The sequence below is a fragment of the Protobothrops mucrosquamatus genome, unplaced genomic scaffold (genome assembly GCF_001527695.2).
Source record: "Protobothrops mucrosquamatus isolate PMUCROS unplaced genomic scaffold, P.Mucros_1.0 scaffold78, whole genome shotgun sequence".
NCBI classification, from domain to species: domain Eukaryota; kingdom Metazoa; phylum Chordata; class Lepidosauria; order Squamata; family Viperidae; genus Protobothrops; species Protobothrops mucrosquamatus.
The window spans coordinates 586,246-608,056 of NW_015386455.1; the positions used below are offsets into that span (position 1 = coordinate 586,246).

The 21,811-nt window shown below is 38.7% G+C and overlaps 1 protein-coding gene across 1 annotated transcript in view; it reads left to right on the forward strand.

Moving 5' to 3' along the window:
* RUNX2 (RUNX family transcription factor 2) overlaps positions 1–21,811 on the forward strand; it is a 173,665-nt gene that overhangs the window by 117,706 nt on the left and 34,148 nt on the right. Inside the window, exon 6 of the mRNA XM_015812303.2 lies at positions 21,645–21,761. The gene's annotated coding sequence lies outside the window, so the exon portion shown is untranslated. The remainder of the gene's footprint in view (positions 1–21,644; positions 21,762–21,811) is intronic.

A 21,811-nucleotide genomic window follows, 5' to 3' on the forward strand; every position in this document is an offset into this window, starting at 1 on the left:
AGATGGATTACACCCCAAGGTTCTCAAGGAACTGGCAGATGTGATCTCAGAACCACTGAACTATATTTTTCAAAGATCTTGGAGCACTGGGGAACTACCAGAGGACTGGAAAAGAGCTGATGTAGTTCCCATCTTCAAAAAAGGAAAAAAAATGGATCCAGGAAATTACAGACCTATCAGCCTGACCTCAATACCTGGGGAGATTCTGGAAAAGATAATCAAACAACGAATCAGCGAACACCTAGAGGCAAAGAAAATCACTACTAAAAGCCAACATGGGTTTGTCAAAAACAGATCATGCCAAACAAACCTTATTGCATTCTTTGACCAAGTGACAAAATTAATGGATCAGAGGAATGCTGTGGATATAATTTACTTGGACTTCAGTAAGGCATTTGATAAAGTAGATCACAACCTACTACTCGATAAGATAGAAAAATGTGGGTTAGACAGCATCACCACCAGATGGATTCGTAGCTGGCTGACCGGCCGTACTCAGCATGTGGTCGTCAATGGAACCGCATCTACATGGAGGGAAGTGTGTAGTGGGATGCCCCAGGGTTCTGTTCTAGGCCCAGTGCTCTTCAACATCTTCATCAATGATTTGGACGAGGGGATAGATGGGGAACTCATCAAATTTGCAGATGACACCAAGCTGGCAGGAATAGCCAACACTCCAGAAGACAGACTTAAGATACAGGAGGACCTGGACAGATTTGAACACTGGGCGCTATCTAACAAAATGAAATTCAATGGTGAAAAAAGTAAGGTTCTACATTTAGGCAAGAAAAACCAAATATACAGGTATAGTATAGGGGGTACCTTTCTCAACAGTAGTAACTGTGAGAGGGATCTCAGAGTCCTAGTGGACAATCACTTAAATATGAGCCAGCAGTGTGCTGCAGTGGCCAAAAAAGCCAACACAGTGTAAAAAAGATGTTGAGACTCTAGAAAGAGTACTGAGAAGAGCAGCAAAGATGATTAGGGGACTGGAGGCTAAAACATATAAGGAACAGTTGCTGGAATTGGGTATGTCTAGTTTAACGAAGAGAAGGACAAGGGGGGACATGATAGCAGTGTTCCAATATCTCAAGGGCTGCCACAAAGAAGAGGGAGTCAAGCTATTCTCCAAAGCGCCTGAAGGCAGGACAAGAAGCAACGGATGGACACTAATGAAGGAGAGAAGCAACCTAGAATTAAGGAGAAACTTCCTGACAGTTAGAACAATTAACCAATGGAACAACCTGCCTCCAGAAGCGGTGAATGCTCCAACACTGGAAGTTTTTAAGAAGAGACTGGACAGCCATTTGTCCAAAATGGTGTAGGGTTTCCTGCCTGAGCAGGGGGTTGGACTCGATGACCTCCAAGGTCCCTTCCAACTTTTTATATTATTATTATTATTATTATTATTATTATTATTATTATTATTATTATTATTATTATTATTATTATTATTATTATTATTATTATTATTATGGGATTTTATAAAGAACTGACAGAATTTGATCAGATACTGCTAAAAACAGATGAAAAGTTGATTAAGAAACTCTGTAGATTTCTGTTAAACTTAAAGATGGAGGAAGAACAAGTAAAAGAAACAATGATAACATGGGCAAAGAACTTTGGATATAATATAGAATTAGAAGATTGGCAAAAGTTATGGGAAAGAAATATTAAATTAACTAAAGCAGTGGCATATAAAGAAAACTTATATAAAATGTTCTACAGATGGCATATGACACCAGTGAGATTAGCAAAAATGTTTAAAAATACTTCAAATAACTGTTGGAGATGCAAACAAAGACCAGGTACTTATTATCATATCTGATGGACATGCCCTAAAGCAAAATGATTTTGGGTTAAAATACATTTATGGTTGGAGAAAATGACTAAAAAACAAAGACTTTAAACCAGAATTATTTTTGTTAGGAATAATAGGATCTAATTATGAGAAATATTGCAGATATTTAATACTACACATACTAACAGCAGCAAGAATTGTATTTGCCCAACATTGGAAAAATGAACATTTACCAGCTGAAGAAGTACTAATTAAGAAAATTCTAGAGTGTGCAGAAATGGATAGATTGACTTTAACGATAAAAGAGAAAGAAGACTCAGTGTACTTTAGAACATGGGATAATTTCTATCAATGGCTAGAAAGACGAATTAGAGACAAAGGAATGTGATATGTAATTTTGAATATAAGCAAGAAGAAGGCTATTGAGTGATTAATTAACATATTGTTTATGATAATTAACTATTATCTATTATTGTTTGTTAAATACGTGAACCCAGACATTATGCTGTTTGCTAAATATTGAGAATGTTATTTGGGAAAACCCCAACCCCAACCCTAACCTTAATCCTAACCCTAACCTAAATCCCAACCCTAACCCCGACCCAACCTTATTCCTAACCCCATAAAAACTAATAAAATCTATACAAAAATATATAATGCATTTCTTATATAGTGATTTTGGAAATATTTATGAACTTTATTTTTCCCGTACCGTAAAAAAGTGCCACCCCATTTGTAAATCATGCCTCTCCAGATATAACAACCTTTTATTTCTAAGAGTTATCCATTCTTTTACCCATGTTAATGCAGATGCTTGATAATATAAAACCCACTCTGGTAAACCAAGACCTCCATTTTCCTTGGCATTTTGTAACATTTTCATCTTAATTCTAGCTTTCTTTCCTTGCCAAATAAATTTCAAGATTAATAAATTTAAGTCTTCAAAGAATTTTTTCTCAAGTTTTATAGGTATTGTTTGGAATAAGAATAAGATTTGCGGTAGTATGTTCATTTTCGCTGTAGCAATTCTTCCTAATATTGACAATTGCAAGTTTATCCATTTTTCCAAATCCAGTCTTATTTGATTCAATAGTTTCGTAAAATTAACTTCTTTTATCATTGAACATCTTGCTGTTAAATATATTCCCAGATATTTGACCTTTTTAACTATTTGCAATTCTGTTTTTTCTGACATTTTTTTTTTGCTTATCTGTAAGGTTTTTAACTATTATTTTGGCTTTTTTCTCTATTTATTTTCAGTCCTGCCATTTCTCTGTATTGTTCTATCTTTCCCAATAGTTTAGGAATCATCTCCAAAGGTTCTTCTAAAATAAATACCAAATCATCAGCAAATCCTTGTAATTTATATGTTTCACCTTTTATTTCTAGTCCTTTAATTTCTATATTTTGTCTAATATTTCTATTTAGAACTTCCAAAGTGAAAATAAATAATAATGGAGATAATGGACATCCTTGCCTTGTGCCTTTTCTTATCTCAAAGTTCTCAGCATAGTCTCCATTCACAATCACTTTTGCTGTTTCTTTATTATATGTTGTTTTTATCATGTTTATAAAGTTCGGTCCAAAATCCATTATTTTTAATTGCTGAATCATAAATTGCCAGGAAACATTATCAAATGCCCTTTGAACTTCTAGAAAGATTAGTGCCAGTTGTTTCCCTGGATGTAATTCATAATATTTCAGTACATCCATTATCACTCTTAAATTATTTTTAATTTGTCTCTTTGGCAAAAAACCATTTTGGTCTGAATGTATAAATTCAGTTAGGAATCTTTTCAGTCTCTCTGCCATTATTGGAAGTAAAAAAATTATAATCCACATTTAGTAACGATATCGGTCTATATTTTTAGATGAACTTAAAATTCTTATGCCATGGAATTATTCTTTTGCAAAGGAATGGCACACCCTTCTAAGATCCAGACAATTTGCCATTTAAGTCATGGATAAAAAACACTCTTCAGTGTTTTCTATCCCTGGCCCTGCTTTAGATCCTTTAAAGCATTATATAATATGTACACCAGTGTGTACAAGATAAAAATGTTGTTCTTTCTTCATACAAATGTAGGCATTAAGCTGTACAAAGGCTTCATTCAATGCACACCATAACACTTCTTTTTCAGATTTCCTTCTTGACATGAAAGCATATTAAACAGCACTTGCCATCAGTAAGATCCAGTTTAATCCATATGAGAAGCATTATAGTCACAGCATGGCTATTGAGTGATGATACCTGCATGACTGAGACACAGGAAGAAGAATATGTACAAAGCAATGCATCATAAATTATGCATTTAAAAAGCTCTTCAGCTGCAGAGATAGATTTATTGAAAGTAGTGCCAGTTTTAATGTGGGGAATAGAGACAAATCTAACATACAGTTAAAATGAAAAGGAAGGGATATGAACAAACACTTAACATGTATACATTATACAACATGTTTCAAATGTTTTAAATTCTTCCCATACATGATTCCTTATACCAATTTTCTTCAGCTTAGTTCCCTATAGGTATGTTGAAAGAAAGCTCCAATAATAGAAGATACTAGGCTAAGGGAGGTTATCATAGAGGTAGACCTTGCTTAGAAACTGCTTCAGACAGCAAACATTTGAAGTTATGATGATGAAAAAGTAACTTCGTGACCAATGGCCAGGTTTACTAACTTCACAGTTTGTAAATGTTGACATGTCATATCTTCACCACACAGTCAGTATATGTTGTCTTGTGCATAATTATTTTCCCCCCTCATTGAGAAAAGATATTTTCAAGCTGCTTTTCCCCACAGTACAGTGCTAAAGCAGGTTAACAAGCTTTCTCTGTGGTCTTAACTGGTACATTTTCAGCTGCTGCCTGTAATTGATAAGACTTTTAATCATTTTCACATCTTGCATTTTTGTTTGTCTCCCAAGCAGCTCTAAACTCAGTGCTAGTAACAGGCTAGGAAAACAGCCAACTTTAGTGCATTCTTCTCAATGTGTATTTCCCCACTGTGTGTCTGCATATTCTCTTATAATCCCTTCTTCTGCAATATGAACATTAATTCCTTTCTTGCTAATTATTCCACTGCTAGGATGAGCATTCCAAAGGCGGAGAAGTGGGGAAAAGGAAAGCTAAAATAAAATTATAAGCATAGCTGTGGTCACATGATTTTTCACTTAGAGACCGTGTCACATATTGACTGAGTTGTGATCACAATTGTGATAATTAAACACTACATTTTTATTTGTCCCTTTGAGTCAGTATTGACTCCTGATGTCTGGACAAGTCCCTGCAGTTTTCTTGGCAAGATTTTGGAAGTTGTTTACCTTTGTTGCCTTCCTAGGATTGAGATAAGATGACTGGCACAAGATCACCCAGCTGGCTTCATGCCTAAGGCAGGACTAGAATTCACACTCAAAGTTTCCAGCCTGATGCCTTAATTACAACATAAAACTGACTCTCTCTTCCTTACATGTTCCCTGATTATTATCTTCAACTACCACATTCTTGGCTGTATTACAGCTATCCTAAGAGGTACATCAGTTTACTACACTATGCCTTCCATAATCATGACACTAAGAGAATAAGGAAGGTGCTGAAGATACAATTACATCTGTAGAATGAAGAGCAATAGCACTTAGATACACTATCATATATACACTGTCATAGTGCTTTACAGCACTCTCTAAGTGGGTTACAGAGTCATCATATTGCCCCCAACAATCTGTGTCCTCATTTTACCGACTTTGAAAGAATGGAAGGCTGAGTCAATCTTGAACTGGTCAGGATCAAACTCCTGGCAGTGGGCAGTTAGCCTGCAATACTGCATTCTAACCACTAAATGCTTGCATTGCAGAATTGATAAATTAACATTCTTTATAATTCAAATGTTTGTAAAAAAATACTGTAGAACAAAGTTCTAGCCATATATTACTATAAGCTGTTTCCCTGAATTCTGTAGGAAATGAGGATAGAATTAGAACATAAATCACCATTTTGGTGATTTATGTTCAAGTACAGTTCATTGATTTTGAATTTTCAACATCTGTTCTCTGTCTCTTTTTACTTGCTGATGGTCTTACTGATCCTGGAACCTTTTATAAATAAAAAAAATGTAAACACTTATGTTAGTGAATAATAAGCAAAAACAAATAACCTCCATTATTCACTTACAGAAGGAAAGATTGAATCAAATGCTCGTGCTGTAAGATTGACAGTTAAAGTCTGTGCGGATGGATAATACCCAGATCTTGTAGTATTGAGAACAGAAGATTCTGGGTAAAGATTGTGAGGCATAAAAGGCAAAATAGAGTTAGAAGGCTGTAGAGTAGAGCAAAAACAGTATGTGAGCTGCAAGCAATAGCAAAAGAGAGACATACTAAGTTTACTGAGTTGTTTTGGACTTTGCACCAATAGGAGATTCAGCAGGCTTACTGAATTTATGACTGACTGGCAGCCCTACCGAGGAGAAAAATTATTTGCATTCTGGACATCAAAAATTAAGAACCAGATCTATGTACACTGATTTCCTTTCAAATTTATGGTGCTGAAATTTCTTTTTTCTTTGCCATTTTCTATGATACTGTCTTTTCTTAAATTCTTACATACGTATACTGACTTTTAGATGTTGCCTCTGGGTTTATCCTATCATTAATCTGCAAAAGTCTTACCTGGCTGGGTGGCAATATCCTACGTCAGGACAGTATCTTTATTTTATCTCAAACGTATCATGCTCACACAATTGCCTTTCTGTAAGAACATGCTGGTGCATGAATTTCCAATGAGATTTGAACAGCATGGATGGGAAAGTGATTTTTTCAGTGGGTAATATGGCCAACATGTGTGCATATTTTGGGAAGCTTCCAGCATTTAAACATGAGCTAGAATGCAAATTTGGATTATGTTTACCTTTTTGAAAATCTCCAGAATTCACTATTCCTCCCATGTCTTCAGTACAGTTTTATTTGTGCTATTATTTAAAGTGATGTCTTGAACGAACCCTTAAGGTACACCACAGTAATAAAACAATATAATAATTACAGCATAAAATGCATTAATATTACAAATTAATCAAAACACTTTCAAAGGCTAAATTACAAGATATAACTCTATACCACACATGTCAAACACAAGGCCCAGGCACCGGATGCGGCCCACGAAGTGGTTTCATGTGGCCCATGAAGCCATCCTGGAAACAGTGAGGGAACGGACCCTCTACCTTGCCCCTGGCCCAGGCCGGCCGGGAGCCAATGTACAATTTTGTGGTGGCTATCTATGCTGAAACGCATTCAGTCTTAGCTCCACAAGGCCGTCTGGAAACAGCAAGGAACCAGCCCCTGGGTGCATGCTGGGGAGGTGTCACCCTTTGTGAGGAATAAAGAAATGCACCATCACCTGGAAGTGGCCAGCAAATGGCCCTTGCCTACTTCACCTATCCGGCTTGATGGGCTCCGGGGAAGGGGTTTTGGCAGGCAGCGGGGCGCTCTCCTCACAGTGCCGAGAGGCTGAGCCGGGCAGCGCGAATCCAAAAAGAAGCGCGATGCCACCCAGCCCCCAGCCTGCCCAGTTTCAGCAGGCAGTGGGGTGCTCTCCTCACAGTGCTGAGAGGCTGAGCTGGACGGCGTGAATCCAAAAAGAAGCATGAGGCCACCCAGCTCCCAGTCTGCCCAGTTTCAGCAGGCAGCAAGGTGCAAAGCTGACAAGCTTCGCCCAACTCAACCTCTCAGCGTTGTGAGGAGAGCGCCCCGCTGCCTGCCGAAACCAGGCAGGCTGGTGGCTGGGTGGCATCACGCTTGCTTTTGGATTTGCACTGCCCGGTTCAGCCTCTTGGCGCTGTGAGGAGAGCACCCCGCTGCCTGCCGAGACCAGGCAGGCTGGGGGCTGGGCGGCATTGCGCAGGTAATGTTGACTCTCACGCTGCTCATGGCATCCCCTCTCCCAGAGCCCAGAAAGCCAGATATGTGAAGTAGGTGAGGGCCATTTTCTGGCTACTTCCAGGTGATGGTGCATTTCTTCATTCCTCACGAAGGGTGACACTTCCCCAGCTGCGTTTCTTGCCTGTTTTTTTCCCTCCCTCATCTCAAATATTTTCCCACCACTCTGTACTTAGGAAGGAAAGAAGGAAAGAAGGAGATGGAGGGTCTGAGGGAACTCCTGCCTTAGTCCTGCCCTGCTGCCCTTTCACCATCCCCTTGCCCCCTCCTCCTGGCCTATCCTGGGGGTCTCCCATCCTATTGCTAAGGAAGCTTTGGATACAAAGCCGGGTCTACTCCCATGGAGAGGGAATGGGCCTCCCTCTGACTTTGCTCTCGTATCCATCACGAGCAACCTGGCTAAGGAGAGCAAGCACAGCAGAGCAGCCTTGAGGAGGAGGTAAGTGCAGCTGGGTGCCCCCTTGGGGAAGTGGGGCTGGGCTTGGTGCCGCGGGTGCTCAAGGGCCAGTCTGCGCATTTGACCTCTGCTGCCCAGGGCTCCGGGCAGCCCGCACCACCATCCAGCCCCCCCCCCCGCATGGCCTGAGAGGAACAGTGAGACTCCTCCAGTGGACCATGCCTTGGCACTTGCCCTGGTCCCATCCCCTTCTGCCAGAGCCCCTCAGATCTGTCCCACTCCTGCCCAGGCCCCCACAGGCACCCTTGACGCAAACTATGTAGAGCTGGCCATGCCCACCCAGTAGGCCACACCCACTCCATGCCCACCCAGTAGGCCACACCCACCCTGGCCACACCCACCCGGCCTCCCAAGGGCAACCGCAATGCTGATGCGGCCCTCAATGAAATTGAGTTTGACACCCCTGCTCTACACCTTTTCTGAAATCAAAAAGAGAAAATCAATTCCAGTTTTAAAGAGAGAGAGTTCCACAATTTGAGAGTGACATTGACAGCAGCCCTCTGTAGGGGGAGCATCTTCAAAGGGGCTTCTTCTTCAGATCTTAAAGTCCAGGCAGATTCATAACAAGATAGGCAATGCCTCAGAAAGTCAGATCCAAAACCATTTCAAGCTGTAAAGATTAAAGCCAGTACTTTGAACTGAACCCAGAAAATAACTAGCAGCAGTGTAGATCTTCCAGCATGGGCATGATATGATCTTGGTACCATGATTCAAGAATAGGCACCCATGGATCATGTTGCAATAACATGATTTACTTTATTTACAGTCAAAGACCAGAAGCCCTGCATTTAAATTGTACATGTTGGTCTATATGAATGTATCTGTACAGACACACACAGAGAGAAAGACAGAGAGAGGGGGAGGAACACAAGAAATATACAAGGACCTCAAACCTTGCACTACATTAAATGATATAATTCCATATGATATATCATATTTCTGTACTAAAAAAATCAGATTGCAAAACTATTTCAAGGGTCTCCAAATATCAATGGCAATGAAACAGAACTATGATGCAATCATGTATAACTATTACCTGATCAGATCAGTTAAGTCTATTAAACCCTTCTCTGGCAATCCAGAAACAGTCCAGGAGCAAGGAAGGTCAAGGAATTTGACTGGATTCAGAAAAAAAAATTGTATCTTAGTTCTCAGCCCTGACATTTTCCAAGCCAGCAGCACCTTCAGCTGGCCTAGTTTTAGTTCCAGGGGTTCATTTTCATATAGCTAATTATTATTGAATCAAATGTAATGCTCAAAGGTATAAATTCCTGTCTTACAAATAGGTATAAAAAAGGAGATATGGTTGTTGGCATATTGTTGGCATATAACTCCTGATCCCATTGAATGAACTCTCCCAGCAGTTCCATGCCTATATTAAATAGCATCAGGGAGAAGATACAATGTCGTGAGTAACCTGAAGTCCTTGACTCTACCTTCTTGGTATGGCTTGCAAGAAGAACCCGAACTCACTGAAGTATAGTATGTTGAGGGCCTGATCCCAAATGAATTTCCCTAGTCAAGTCCTAGTGCAGGTTACTGATCAAATCAAGAACAGAGCTGGTAGCCTTTATTTCTCCAAACTTTCTGCCCACTTCTTTGATATCTGTATAGATAGCAATATGACTGAACAAGAGTATGCCAACGCTGCATCAATGTGATCTGTCCCAACTTGAGAACCCAAGTGAAAGTGAACTTGACTAACATGCAAATAATGTCCCAAATTGGTCATAAGAAGCTTCTGACCATATCCATCATGTCTCTGAATAAAGCCTCAATACCCATAGTTTTGGGGGGGGGGAATCACCTGTCAGCTCTTCAGGGTATGGTAGATCAGCACTTTAATCTTGAATCACATTTGAGCTATGCAGAATCTTCCTAGCTGGTCTGTCACTGGAAAGCAGGATCTTTAGGCTGGAAAGTCACTGAAATTCAGAAAGGGGGGAAGATTGCCCCGCAGCTGGGCTCCCCACCCCCACTCTAGAATATCCAGAATGGAATGACTTTCTTTCCACATTTCTTTATACCCAAAAAGGCATTTCAACAAGTGGGACTAACACAGCAATAAAACTGCTCACTGGCCATTCAAAGTTAAGCTACTGTGATATTATGGCAGACAGTTATGTCCGTAAAGAATCAAGAATTAAACAGCATGGGCCAGTATAAACCTTTTCTGGTCTATATAAACAGTTTAATTATTTACAATGCATCTGAATTTGTTAATTAGAGCTAGCAGTGCTTTGCTGTCTAAACAGCTTTTATTACTGTAGTTGTTGCCTATGAAAGAAAAATGATAGATGATGCAAATTGCTTCATAGTGGCCCAAAGATGTGCCAAACAGTTTTTCTTACATTTCCTACCTGTCCAAAATTTGTATAAGGAGAACAGAACTGATTTAGTGACAGAGATCTGTCAAAGCATAATTTTCAGGAGGCTAAAAATAATACTGTTTGCCATAGATGGACCAGATTAAAATCAAGAATTTCTAAACTACTTTCTTGCATTGGATAAAATGAGTACATCACTGCTTCTACGATAAGAGAGCAGCACCATGCTTTTTTATTGGACCAATCTGATTTACTGTAATATGAAGGATCCCTTTTTCTTCTGGTTGAGTATATGAGATCAACACAATGCTAGTTCTCAAAATGATTTATTTTTAATGGAAATTAATACTGCTTCCCATTCCATTGTAAAACAACCATGACAAAACTCATTTTTTATAGTTACAACTTCTTCAAATGTCTGCTGTCCAGTTGCATTCTGAAAGTTGCCAATTCTTAAACTCTCACTTTACAGTTTGAAGGGGGGAAAGCGCCCTCATTTACCACTGGATCCAAATGGAAAGGAAAAGCATAATGCCCTGCTAGGACTGGATATTTGTGAGGCGGGGGGTGGCGCTCTAAGTGTGATTTATAATAGCAGCCAGCAAACCAGCATGATGAAATATTTGCTGCCATTTGGAAAAATGAAGTGTAAAGTTTTGAAGAGAGCAGGCCACAGTTCTCCAGTCACTAACACTTCCAACAAGTTGGCAGCAGAACAGAGCTGAGGTCTGAAAGATGAACCTCAAAAGGATTAAGGGGGTGTGTTGTGTTGTGCCCAGTGTCAAAATACCACTGAAGCTTAAGGTTTTCCATGCATTCATGATTATAAAGAGAGAAAAAGATTATTTTTTGTTGGTTATCTTGTTTGCTTGTTCATTCGTTCATGTGCTCCTTTCTGCCTCTTGCTTTCTCTCCTTTTCACTCCCTCAAGTGCTCTTGTTTTCACTGAAGATAAGCAAAAGGAATCAAAGTAAGAACAGGAGCATAGGAAGTCAGTTAATCCCATCATTTACAAAAACCCTGACTGATGGAATAGGATACATGAGGAAAAAGGAAGCATTGAATTGCCAGAGGCCGTGGCTTTCTCTGGGCTGCTCTCCACAGCATCAAGATATTGGAATGCTGTGCACAGAGAAGAAAGGATTTTCAATTCCAAAGGAAATTTCCTAGAGGTGAAAAAGGGAGGCAAGGACTTTTCAGAATATTTTTGGAAGATGCATCACCAGTAAGTTTGCCAGCTCAAACAAAGTGTCTCTCTTCATTTTCTTTACTTGAGGGAAATTCACATAAGGTAGAATCGTTTTTCTACTTCCAAACTGAATATTGCTTCCCACACTAATTCACATGTTCGAAATATACCTAAGCAATGTATAGTTTGTCAAGGATCCCATCTGGTCAATATTAAACACATGTTGAAGATTATTATTGCTTGTATATACATACAATTCACTTGATTTTACATTTTTGCTCTCTGTTCCATGGCACATAAATAGAACGTTCTTTCCTGTAACTCACTTATAGTATGTACAGGAGAGAGGGGACTGATTTATCTTTGTAGTCAGCAAGTCAGGCTGGTGAATATTTGCTACTGCTAACAAGATTCTATTCAATTGTCCCAAAAGGGAAAAAAAGAAGGAAAATGACATGCTCATTCTGTTCTGACCAGATTTGCAGCACATTTTCAAAGAAATAAACAAAACTTTATTAAGACAAAACTTTATTATTTACCTGAGGTTTTTGGAGGGGAAGACAGCAGCGTCTACCTGGATTGTAATTCTCTTATTTCTTTCTCTTTTTCAGTGCTAATTATATGTGGTTGCTAATTTCTGCCTCCACTGCTTCATTTTTGCAGTACTTCCAGATAGTACTCCCTTCCATATCTTTCAGGTAGTACTTGGTAAATGACTGCCCTGTTTAGTGACCATTCAAACTTATGACAGCGCTGAAAAAGTAGGTTTACAACCACTCCTCCAACTTACAATGGTTGTGGCATCCCTCTGGTCATGTTTGCAATTCAGGTGCCTGGCAACTGGTGCACATTTGCCACCTTCACAGCCAGCTTCTAAGAAGCAAAAGTCACAAGTTGCAATCATGACGGTGGGTGATTTGCTTAACTACTACAGTGGAACTGACATCGTAAGTCGGCTGTACTCAAGTAATGTTTCACTTTACAACTGCCCTGCTTAGCTGGTCCCGATTGCCTTGGTAAGTAAGGACTTTCTGTACTTGCTTGAAAAGGCAAAATGTACTGAAAAGATTTGCTAAGTTTACAGATTGAGTCCCAGTCAAATATCATGGGGGCTCTTTGCACACTCACTTCATCTGAAGTCAAGAAATGGGGAACAGAGATCCTAAACACTCACTAGCAGGGAATGAAATATTTTGTTTAATGGGACTTATTGTCTAGTAGTCAGAACAGAATAATATTATCTGCAATTCATGGTGTTCATTCCAAACTGCATGTATTAACTTGCCTGAATGAAATATTTTGTTTAAATTGTCTAAGGCAATTTAATCCATACAGAAGTATGTGCAGGGATCCATTTCTTGGTTATTTTAGTAATTATGGTGTCTGAGTGGTTCTCAATAGGTATGTATCTTAATTTGTGTAATACTGTAATTGTATTTATTCTATTTTTAATTTCGTTCACCACTCAAAGTCACTTGTTGATATGGGCAGTTATATAAATTGAATAAACGAATACACATAGTCCTCATTTAACAATGTGTTGGGCAACTGGCAACTCCGTCACTAAGTAACATAGTCATAAAATGAAATACCACAGGATCATACCTGACCTACGCCATCAGTTCTAGCTTTCTTAGTGAAGCAAATAGCCCGCAATCACTAAGTGCAATGTTACATGATGATGATGATGACTTGTGACTTCCTGCTGGCTTCCCCATTGACTTTGCTTGTCAGAAGACAGCTGTGAAGATCTCAAATGGTGATTACTTGACCACAGAATGCTGAGACCATCATAAATGTGCACCAATTACCAAGCACCCAAATCACAATCATGTAGCCGCAGGAATACTGTGATGGCCACAAGTTCAAGTACCAGTCATAAACCTACTTTTTCAATACTGTCATAACTTACAACAGTCACTGAACAAGCAGTCAGCAAGCAAGGAGTAACTATAAATGTGAAATGTTTCCTGCACTTATTTCACATAACTGAATATATATTAGCATGTTCAAAATGTTAGAATATGACAGTGACTTGGAAACCGAAGACTGTTGAGTTTCTCCATTAACAAGTTAATTTGTGGACTTTACAGTTTACAGTTTATTGAAGCATTATGGTTGAGTCACAAAGTTCTTCTTGCTAAAGTTATCACTGTGCCTCTTGTTTCATGAGGTACAATGGTTTATAGAAGTGCATCAATGGTAAATATGGGCCTGACAGCTCTTCGGTGACAATGTATCATTTTTGACAGGGTGTCTAAGACTACTTTCTATCCAGCTGCAATGCTTTTTGTATTTGTTAGGGTCGGTGGGGGGATAGCCCACGTCCACAGGTTGCATGCAACCCTAGACCTAATTTGTGACTCTTGGATTCTCTCAGGGCTGTGCTGCTTCATTAGTTATGTATTTATTTATTACCATTTAAGTTGCAATATAACACAATTATATTTTGCAACATCCGAATCCTCCTAATTTGTTTTTTAAAGCCAGAAATATCAAGTCCATTTACTTCCATTATCATTGCCAGACTCCACAGAAGCTCTTGGAGGTAAAAAGAGAATGCCCCTTTCTATTCTAAGGATAATATTATAATGTATATATATTTTTCTCTTGCATAGAAGAAACATGGTATATGTATTAAACACAAATCAATTACTATATATAAATCAATCCTTTTTCAAACTACAGCTCAGTGCAGTGGGTAGGTTAAAACAAACACCTCTGTTTTTTTCATATAGCTTTGCTTCTTTCCACAAACATTTTCATTTCACTGTTGCTGGTATGTTTTGCTATACTCTACATACTATAATACAGAGTCTTGAACCACTGGGCTGCTGCCCATTACCAGGCCACAGCCTGTTCGGAACTGGGCCATGCGAGCAAAGGTCCCCTCACGCAGGCAGCGGAACTACCCCCTCTCCCCTCCCTCCGGGCCGCCAAACCAGAAAAGTTGGGAACTGCTGCTATAGTGTATGACTATTTTTCTGGGAATTGATTCATAGCTCTGAGCCTGGATACTTTCACTTATGATCTGATGGGTAGTAAATATCATGGACTCTTTCCACTAACTCCCCAGGCCAGACACCCCAATGTTTGTCCCTATTATCATGCCGCTATTTCTACTGCTTTTCTCTGCATTGTATTGCATATATCACATTGCTCAGTTTGTGTCTGGGTGTTTTAGCCTTGGGGGGGACAAGCTTCTGCCTTAGTGTATTCTTGGGTTTAAAGTATGTTCTGTTGACTGAAAATTCTTCTGAGCTTTTCAGATATTCCTGCAACATATAGAATGACAACATTGCTACTTTTGTTGTTCTCTTCTTTGTCTGTAATGGAGTTGCTCCAGCTGGATCTTTTCCTAGATTTGATGAAGCCCCAGTTAGGATAACCACAAGTTCTAAAGGATTCCTTGATGCATTTTAGTTCTTTTTGTTTTCCCTCTTTACTGCTAGGCAAACTTTCAGCCTGGTGGTGTAGGGTTCTGATCACTCCCATTTTGTGCTCCAGTGGGTGATGAGAATCAAAATGTAGATATTAATCACTCTGTGTGGGTTTTCTGTAAACTTCATTGTTAAGGCTTCTGTCTTCCTTAATGTACATTGCACAGTCCAGAAAAGTCAGACCGAATCAGAAAAGCTCAGGCCCATCAGGACAAGATTCAGCAGTCCATCTGCATTTGAAAGACAAAGGTCGCTTTTTGTGCAAGGCCACATTTTGGATAGAGAGGATCATTAGTTTGAAAGAGGGATAAAAGAGGCCATTTGTTAGGGTGAAGTTTCATCCTCCGAGCTTGTGGGTTGATTTCTGAATGTTTCGTCACTGGACTAGGTAACATCTCCAGCAGAATTTAGGGGATGTCAATGTTCTTCTGAAAAGCTACATATATTCACCACTATTGCAAAGGCCATTTGTGTTAACATTGAGCAGCCCTCTCTCAACAGAGGGGGGGGGGATAAGACACCACCTATCTCCAGTCTACAATGCAGCCCATGTAGCAGTTTCAAGAAGAAACTATCACATGCTGTTCCACAGGCATGCAGGAAAGGTTTCTCCAGGTGCTTTCTGCAGGCCAGAATCTCATTGCGAAGGCTTGGGGAGAATTGGAGAGCAGATCAGTTCAGGTGACTCTGAGGGCAAGAGAGCTCTAACAACCAGATAACTGCAAAGAAATACAATCCTTCCATCTCCCCACCATCCAGTCTCAACTGTCAGTATCTTCGTCTCACTCCTGCCATCACAACTGATGAAGTTTGTTGGTTAAGAAACGTTTTGTTCTTCTTCCTCAAGGAAAAAAACAATCCAGTTGTCTTTTGAAAAAAACACCTCTTAAAAATTGCAGTAATTCATTTAACAACTGTAAAGTGAGGCAAAACTGACATAACAACTGTCTTGCTTAGCAATGAAAATTTGGGGCCCAATTGTGGTCATAAATCGAGGACTACCTATATAGTGCAGATATTGGCAGACAGAAGGTCTTCCCAGATACAGCTGGACATAGATGAAAGAGGGAGGAACTATATGTGGCTGTAGGTTACTCAGCACTGTATTCCCAGGTCATGTGATCACATAAGTCCACAGCATCAATATATCTATTGTACAAGAGTCCCTCCTCCCCAAGCCTTCACAGTGAGTTTCTGGCCTGCAGGAAGCAACTGGAGAAACCTTTCCTGCATGCCTATGCAATAGCCTGTGATAGTTTCTCAGAAGTCTGGATGGCATTGCATTGCTGTAGTAGCCCAAGAGGCCTAGAAGCAATGGAACGGTGGAGAGGGAGGAGGCAGTACTAGGATCATCCGCAAGGAGCTCATAGGTGCCTGCCTTGCATGGCAGGGCAGCTCTCAAGTCTGTAGCAGATGATCAGGAGAGCTGCCTGATCCAACAAGCGTGATCCAGCTCACACCTCATCCCCTAAGACAGGCTGAGGGAGAGAGAAAGCCCCATTATGCATCCTTGGACAACTCTGAGGCTGGGAGGGGAGAAGCAAAGGGAAGTTCCCCAGCTGAGAAAATGTTCTTTCTTTTTGAATATTTCTTTTTATATAAAAAGGAACATCTGCTGATCATAGGACTATGCCACAGCTGATAAGAGCCCTCAAAAGAAAATGGAAAAAAAAGTATTTCTTTGCTTTCTTTAATTCACCAGTCAAAGACAATAAAAGAATAAAGCCTGATTTAAGTCCCTAATTGGAGGAGGAGAGATGTTGCCGCTTAAAGCATACAACACCAAGATTATTTACCTGGGTTCTCCGTTTTGTATTGGGTTTCGTTGGGAAGGCATGGTGATTTAATCAGGACCACCCAGCTGCCACCCACAGCAGTGGCTAGGACAGGTAGATAGTAGTCTCATTCAGTGCAAGGCAATGGCATTTTAATGCTACTTAATAACTGACGTTAGATTTATGGGCTGTTTTGCACCTGTGCAATTGTTAGCATTGCTTGTCATCCTCAACTGCCTTTCTAGCCCCCCATAGAGAATGAATATGCCCAGATATAGACAATATCTTGGAAAGCACATGATGTTATGTTCCGTTTATGTTATCTTTACTTTGGTAAACTCAACCCATTCTTATTTCCACTTATTATTTTGATATTCCCTTTTATCTATGAATGAAACAAGTGAACAACTATCAATTTATGAGGAAAAAATTGCTCAGTGTCAGCTTTGTTGTGCGTATTTGTTTCTTCAGTTTATACAATAAACTTGCATGTTTTGAAAGACTCCAGAGAGAGAGAGAGAGAGAGAGAGAGAGAGAGATACCTCAGGGTGAACAATTTGAGTTTCAAGTTTATTCCTGACTTTCCTTTACATGAAAATAATGGATTAAATGAGAACGTAATCAGTTGGCTTTTGATAACAGTTGAGTCAGCAAGTTCCTCTCCTAGCTCAAGAGGAGCCTTTCTTTATGCTGAACATGTACATTTATAAATAAAAGAAAACAAGCAAAACATTTCTCTGAATAAAAATATCCACGGTATCAAATAGTCAGACCACTGAATGGATAGCCCCATTATTGTAAAGTGATCGCTTCCATGTACAAACTGTACATTCTTTAAACTTTTCCAAATATTACGTGCCTAATTTTAAGAAAGCATTTTCTGCAACTTCTAGGGAAATTATGCACTTCTGTATCTTCTTTTTTTGGAATTGTTGCGTTTGTTTTTGGCTGATAAAAAATATACATTGGTACCTATTTTTAATTAAAGTCAACATTATATAGTTTCCATTCCTGAAATACTTTCACTGCTCAACATCATCTATCTCCTTTATTTTATTTCTTGTATTAGTCAGTATATTATTATATGTATTACAAACCTATTGGTCATCAAGTGCAGTAGGAAAAAAAAATGCTAGCTAGAAACATAATCTGATAAATCCCCTATAGAGGAGACATAAGCCACAATTCCATATATCAGCTCCTTCTAATTTAGCAACTAACATTTATTTAAGCATATATTTCCTTGCATTCCATTCAATACAAGGAAACTGAAAAAGCTTTAAAATAAAATTATTTAAAATCTGTTGCAGTGAGGGCAGGGTACCGTTTATTTTACCAAAGGAGCCCACAGATCTGAGCACCATGTGACCTCATTATCCTAAACAGAATTTTGTAAATAATTTGTAGAACACCCATGATGACTGCTGTAGAAATTCATTTATCTGTATGTCAGTCCTCATTTTCCAGATCATGTCAGATTTTCTGTAGCCAATGAATAGCCAAAATATAGTGATCTCATGGAAGGAAAACATTTCATTACTGTTTAGTGTAGCCAAGTGATTATGCATAGAATTGCTGCCAAATCTCATATTACTTGTTTATTTATTTTGGATAACTCTACACTGAATTTTTAGCCAAACCCTTAGGTATTTTAGATTATAAATACTACAAATTTTTATATCCCCAAGACAATATTAAAATGTACTACAACAGTAGCCTTCCTCAACCTGGGCACTATCTAGATTATTTATTTATTTGATTTTTGATGCCACCTGACTTCAACCGACTCTGAAATTTAAAGTAAAAAAGTAAAATTAAAAAGACCCATTGAGACAAAGTCAGAAAATGACAACACAAAATCAGGTAAATAAGAATACATTAAAAAAAATTAACACATGTACCTCAATTTCAAGATAATTACAAGATAATTGGAAAATTGCAACCCAAAGAACACATACCGAAATGTCCATATTATCAGAATGCAGACTAGTCATTTTGGGAGCTGAAGTCCATGTGTTTGGGAAAAAGCCAGATTAAGGAAAGTAGCACAAGCATATGGATGCTACAGCAAAAGAAGCAAAGAATTGTTAATCAAAATACTTTGCTAGAAGATTGGAATATGCTTCTGCATTTAAGGATGGACTTGTCATTTGAGAGGCAGATATATGTCTCATTATTATGAGGTCTATCAACAGGCTTTTAGCAACCACTTACAAGGGTTAGGGCAGAAGTATGCATGCAGTTTTCTACTCTGTGTACAAAAATATGTTGCGCAGAGACCTTCCTTGTGAGAATGGAAGGTTTGCTGTGGTGTTTCAGGCAGCAACCTGCCTTGGGCTGGCCTAGTGAAAGCTGTATGTCTCCAAGCAGCAAGTGTGAGTTTGTTCCATACAGAGATTTGGTTGAGCTTCAGGGTCTGTCAATGTTAGCACAAAAAGGTCTGCAGTCTGATTATTTGTAGCTGTTCATAAAACCTCACCTAGTTTTTCAAGTACCTGAAAGGCATTTTTCCCCCCGCCCAAAATATGCTGGGGAAGGTTCAGTCATTCCTATTTCAAGCCCTTTGATTCCAGGGCCTCTAGTTCTGTAAACCCAAAGATTTTACTATAGATGTGCAAAGGGATGCTTTGTAAAGGTTGTGATTGTGAGTGAGGTATATTCAAAATGTCCCAAAATATCTGGATTCTTTGGAAACCTGCCCTGAAAGCTGTTGCAGGCTGCCTATGTATAAAGATAACTGCTTCACTTTATTGGGGGTTTCAATAGAAGTGTTGCAAGCCTTTCAAAGGATGCAGCTGCTTTCATATTTATTTCATGATTGAATCACAAGAGCCTTCTGGAGTGGGTGACCATTAATTATTATTTTTATTATTTGGTACACAAAACTCAGGAAGGTTTATAACAATACAGGGAGAAAGCTTCATTCACATGCAGTGTGCTTTCCAAAAACCCCTTTCAAATATTTTTCATAGTCATAATGTTACCTAAAATATGTGAATGAATATGCAGTGAATAAATCTGAATAAAACAATGTGCACTTAAGAAGCAGAATTCTTTGATATATGTTTAAGAAGTGGCATCAATATTATCAAATTAAATTTCCTAATTGACACAAATTGACACAAACATAAAATAGTTTTCTACCATTTCTGTTTAGAAACGTATGGTAGGAGACATCTTTGAGAGTCTGTCAGATTTGACAGGGTCTCAATGAAGTCTCCTACCATACGTTTTTAAACAGAAATGATAGAAAACTATTTTATATTGAATTGAACTATTGTAAACCCGCACAGTATAATAGTTTAAATAAGCTGGGAATGAGGGTATGGCTTGAATTCCTAGGAAAATATACAATATAATAATGAATTAAGTAAAACAGAATGATACAGAATAACCAAATAAGGAATATTAAACAAAGTCAAAAGTACACTTTTAATTTTGATACCAGAAGAAGAGAGAGAAGGGAAGAAGCACATATTTTCTGCTGGCAATGTATATAAACAGTAATTTGTTTTATATTGCCTAATAAACAATAAATATAGCAATATTAATAAATATAGAAATGAGACAATTGGGGAGGTTGTTGAAAGAATGAAAACCCATCACAGTAAAAGATGGTAGGAAAGAGACAATGTCTCTTCTGTGACACTTTATAACAGAAACCATTTAAAATAAATGTAGTTATATTTTAAACTGAACTGATTGCTTATTTTGCTTTTAAAATGAGCTGAAATAAGACCAAAGATAAAATGAACACAGCCGTGTTTATTATGGAGCCTTTCCCCTCACTTCCAAGGGTTGAAGTGTTGATGGATACTCAAGATCCCTCAGATAACTCACTAGTTGTGCAAGGACAACTCCAATTTCTTGGAGACCAGAAAACTCCCTATGGGTTCTGGTCCTAGCTGATACCTGTTCAATATACCTGGGGAATAGAAAACTATTTTTTAATTTAATAGGCTGCCTTCTTTGTAGCACTGTTGGATGCATGTATATAAGGACCTTTCTTCATCTTTTCCTCATAAAGTTTTCGAAGAGAGATTAAGTCAAGCTATTAAGCTTATCCCAACAATCAACTGGGACATAAATCTGGATCTTTCAGCCCAACGTCTTAATCACTGTACTCCCATGGGATCATAAAGGCAACTTTATTGGTATATATTTAAACTGAATATGAATTATGAAGCTGCAGATCATAATATGCATACTATTGAATTTCCTGATATACCTACATTTAAAGATAATGTTATCTGCTTTTAAAAATATATGCACCCATAATATACAATTTTACAAATTAAGTTAGCCTACCTTCTCTTTTTGGATAAAACATTCCCAAATTAATACCCGTCTTGAGAAGAATTGGTGTTTTTGTGGAGAGCTGGAGTTGAGAATGCTGTAATGAATCTAAGGAATTGTTTTCATTTCTGCTGTCTATGGCACTGCAAAATCTATTTTGGCAAGTAACCCTGAAATCTGTGATGTATCTGTGATATACTTCCCTAAGCTTTCTGCATGATCAGTTTGCATACACATAGCACACAAGGATGCTTCAAGTGTCATGAAGCCAATGATGTGTAAATGAATGGAACCAGTGAGAAACTGTAAAACAGTGGTTAAGAATGCATTTCCTCAACATTTTAACAAATATTATTTTGATGTATAACCATTACGGCCATCTTGAATGCAGATTCATAGTTGATGTGCTCCTCCTGTTTTTTATATTCAGATTCACATCTGAGGGACAGCCCTCATCTTTAAAGTACTACTAAGAGATGGAAAAAGGTGAAAGTACAGTGCAGATGACTTCCTACTGTCCTGACATACATTGCTGTTGTATATGTTGGTAAGTCTTTGCAGAATATAGCTCACATATTAGGTCACCTTTTATAGAGC